Source organism: Papio anubis, chromosome 4, assembly GCF_008728515.1.
Source record: "Papio anubis isolate 15944 chromosome 4, Panubis1.0, whole genome shotgun sequence".
NCBI classification, from domain to species: domain Eukaryota; kingdom Metazoa; phylum Chordata; class Mammalia; order Primates; family Cercopithecidae; genus Papio; species Papio anubis.
In genome coordinates, this window is record NC_044979.1 from 127,362,186 (window position 1) to 127,366,546 (window position 4,361).

At 41.1% G+C, this 4,361-nt stretch overlaps 1 non-coding gene and 1 pseudogene across 1 annotated transcript; both read left to right on the forward strand.

The window, feature by feature from the left end:
* Positions 1–1,004: 1,004 nt before the first annotated feature.
* LOC101004924 lies at positions 1,005–3,970 on the forward strand (annotated as a pseudogene).
* LOC116274729 lies at positions 1,763–1,874 on the forward strand. The gene has a single exon (XR_004183510.1). It is a non-coding gene; the product is annotated as a U6 spliceosomal RNA (small nuclear RNA).
* Positions 3,971–4,361: the final 391 nt, after the last annotated feature.

Consider the following 4,361-nt stretch of genomic DNA (forward strand, 5'->3'; position numbering starts at 1 on the left):
AGCCTGGAAGGTCAAGGTTGCAGTGAGCTGAGATTGCACAACTGCACTCCAGCCTGGGCAACAGAGTGAGACCTTGACTCAAAAAAAAAAAAAAAAAATAGTGCTTAGTGCCACATGCCAAGAACCACAATGACAGCAAGTCAGAAGGGTGTTGAGTCAGGGCCCACCAAGAGCTGGCAGGGAGTCTGACCCTGGAGACCCTGCCCTTTTCCAGAAGGGGGAGGTGCAGAGAAGCTCATAAGGATCACACCTTCTCACCTTGGCCCCGAACCCGCTCACATCAGCAGCTCTCTGCACAGCCAACCAGACAGCTCGCACCAATAAATTAAACCTTCTTATTTCTTGCCGGCACAGTGGCTCACACCTGTAATCCCAGCACTTTGGGAGGCTGAAGTGAGATCACTTGAGGCCAGAAGTTCAAGACCAGCCTAGACAACATAGTGAGACCCTGCCTCTACAGAAAATTAGGTGGGAGTGGTGGCATGTGCCTGTGGTCTCAGTAACTCGGGAGGCTGAGGCCAGAGGATCTCTTGACCTCAGGAGTTTGAGGCTACAGTGAACTATTGTACCACTGCACTGCAGCCTGGAGGACAAAGCAAGACCTTGTCTCATAAAAAAAACAAAAAAGAAGCAAGCCAGCAGGTCTAATCCAGACTTAAGAGGAGGGTATCGGCCAGGCATGGTGGCTCATGCCTGTGATCCCAGCACTTTGGGAGGCCGAGGCTGGAGAGTCACGTGATATCAGGAATTGAAGACCAGCCTGGCCAAATGGTGAAGCCCCATCTCTATTAAAAATACAAAACTTAGCTGGGCGTGGTGGCACACAGCAGTAATCCCAGCTACTCAGGAGGCTGAGGCATAAGAATTGCTTTAACCTGGAAGATGGAGGTGACAGTGAGCCGAGATCACACCACTGCACTCCAACCTGGGTGACAAAGCAAGATTCCATCTCAAAAAAAAAAAAAAGAAAAAGAAAAGGCCCTTCAAATTGAGCCATCTGCACGATGCCTGAATTCCTGCTGCAGCCCCAGTCGACTGGCTTTTCATTCTACGTCTGCACAGGAACACGGTTAGAAATGGTATCCTAGTTGCATTGCAATGAAAAATGTCTAGCCTGTAACATTCACTATTTCTTGCGGGCACCTATACCCCGTGGAAAGGGTGAAAAGCTCAGAAGATTCTATTGTCTATTTGATTTTATTTATTTATTTTTGAGGCAGAGTCTTGCCTTGTCATCCCGGTTGGAGTGCAGTGGCACGATCATAGCTTACTGCAGCCTCAAACTTTTGGGCTCAAGTAGTTCTGCCTCAGCCTCCCAAGTAGCTAGGACTACAGATTTGTGCCACCACACCCAGCTTTTTTTTTTTTTTTTTCCTGTAGAGATGGTGGTTTCACTATGTTAGCCAGTCTGGTCTCAAACTCTTCTTGGCCTCCCAAACGGATGGGATTACAGGCCTGAGCCACCACACCTGGCCTCACATATTTTGATGTATAAAACACCAAAGATCCTTTTAAGGAGCTGAACAACTCAGTAATTTTTAAAGAAAAATGTAGTGGGAGTGTCTAGTACAACAAACATTCCAGGCTGGGCACAGCGGCTCATGCCTGTAATCTCAACACTTTGGGAGGCTCAGGCGGGAGGATTTCTTGAGCCCTGGAAAGCGGAGGTTGCAGTGAGCCATGATCATGCCACTGTATTCCAGCCTGGAAGACACAGTGAAGCCCTGTCTCAAAAATAAATTAACTAATAAATCCAGAACCAGTGCTCACTTCAGCAGCACATACACTAAAATTGGCATGACCCGGAGAAGATGAGCGTGGTACCTGGGAAAGGATGACACGCAAACTCATGAAGCATTTTAGGCAATATTATTTGTATTTCAAATAATTGGCCCACTTTTGTTAGTTTTGTTTTGTTGGAGTTTTTATTAAAATAAATTATCTGCTTACAGAATACGCTGTAATTCATTATATAGTCTCCAATTAATTTTGACTTTGTTGCTGTTTGAGCTTTTAGAAAAAATAACATTCAAATGTATGAATCTTATCCTAAATTACTTTGATGTTTTATTTTATACTTACAGAAGCCCTCCCAAGTATCATATAAAATTCTCATGCTTAAGTTTGTTTTTCTCCTGTTATTTGTGTTTGAATCAATCACCTATCAGTTAGTAATATATTTTTTAAAATATTATTTAAGAACTGTGTGTATTCTTACACAATGATAATTACTTTTTATTTTTAGATTTATAGTATTTGCCTATTATTATACTAAAGCTGACAACTTCCCTTTTTAAAATAGTGACGAAACACACATACTACAAAATGTACCATTGTATCTATTTTAAGTGTACATTTTAGAAGTAATAAATGTTTTCACATTACTGTGCAACCATCATAACCATCCACCTCCAGAACATTTTTTGTTTTGGAAAAGTGTAACTCTGCACCCATTAAACAACAATCTCCATTTTCCCCTCCCCCTGACCTTGGCAACCACTATTGTACTTTCTGTCTCCATGCATTTACCTATGCCAGGTACCTCATAAAAGCTGAACCACTTAGAATTTGTTGTTTTGTGATCAGTTTATTTTACTTGACATACTGTCCTTAAGGTTAATGCATGTTGTAGCATAGTTAAATTTTTTGATGTTTTTTGTTTGTTTGTTTGTTTTTTTGAGACAGACTCTCCCTCTGTCACCTAGGCTAGAGTGCGGTGGTGCAATCTCAGCTCATGGCAACCTCTGCCTTCCCGGTTCAAGCGATTCTCCTGCCTCAGATTCCCGAGTAACTGGGACTACAGGCACCCGCCACCACACCCGGCTAATTTTTGTATTTTCAGTAGAGATGGAGTTTCACTAAATTGGCCAGGCTGGTCTTGAACTCCTGACCTCGCGATCTGCCTGCCTCGGGCTCCCAAAGTGCTGGTATTACAGGCATGAGCCACTATGCCCAGCCTATTTTTTTTTTTTAAGATAAACTATATCCCGTTCTATGTGTGAGAATGGAAGGTCCTGACCTAAGCAATTTTGGAAAACAGTACTTTAATTGGATACTGTAAGACTTAAGAACTATACAAAAACACTGTATTCTAGTTGAACAATTTGCTTCCCAAAAGGGTAGCAAATGCTTCCCAAATGGACTAGCAATTCTGAGTCTACTTTTCATGTTTGTGTATGTCTACAGACACACAAACATACACACACTTGTTCCAATATGAAAGGAAAATGTCTGTCTGTCTCCAAAACCGGTGCAAAGCCTGCGAAATATGAACCAGATTTGTGTGTGTATTCGAGTAACCAGTGCCATTCACCTCGTTGATCCAAACACCCTACAAGTTGCAGATACTGATGGGAGCACTTTCTGGAGTAACCCTTTCAATAGTTTATGTCATCTCAGACAGCTAGAGGAGTTTATTGTGATGGAATGCAGCATAGTCCGAGATGTAAAATGTGGTGCAGATGCTGGAATGATGTAAAAAAGCATACCCTCAGGGAAGTCTGGGTACAGAAGACATCTGAAATGAATACAGATAAACAGTATTTTTGTCGTACTCATTTGGGACATCTTCTAAATCCTGGAGACCTGGTGATACAGTTTGATTTGGCCAGCTGTAATTTAAATGATGAGCATGTCAACAAAATGAACTCGGATAGAGTTCCAGATGTGGTATTAATCAAGAAGAACTAAGACTGAACCAAACATCAGTGATGTAGAAACTGGAAATTGAAAGAGCTTTGGAGAGAGACAACATGGATACAGATGATGAAAGGCAATACCAAGATTTTCTTGAAGATCTTGAAGAAGATGAGGCAATTAGAAAAAAAAGTCAACATTTAGAGAATCAACCATCCCTGTGGAAAGTGATGATGATGAAGGAGCACCTCGAATTAGTCTGACTGAGATGCTTGAAGACCTTCATATTTCCCACGATGCCACTGGTGAAGAAGTTGCATCAATGATGACATAATGAGACACTATAGACTGTTTCAACATACGTGGGCTTAAGAAGTTAGACAAAATTACCTTAAGTGTCTCTTCCATCTATGCCTCCAGACTTCAAGCAGAGAAATTAAGTTTTAAACCTGAATAAACATGATTGTTTTGATTGCTCACTCAAAGCACTGAAAAAGATGGATGGCTTTGAAGTTTTAGATAATAAACGATTACGGAGAATGTAATTATTATTGATATTTAGGCTATTTTTCATGTGAAATTTTATCACTGTGCTTTTTTATGTAAGGCACTATAGTATTTTCACATAGTATAGTACCCTGAATGTAAAAGCTCAAAAATTGTGATTCCTTGGACATTCACTAAATCTTCAAGCAAAAACACATTTTTATATTCTTTTTACATTG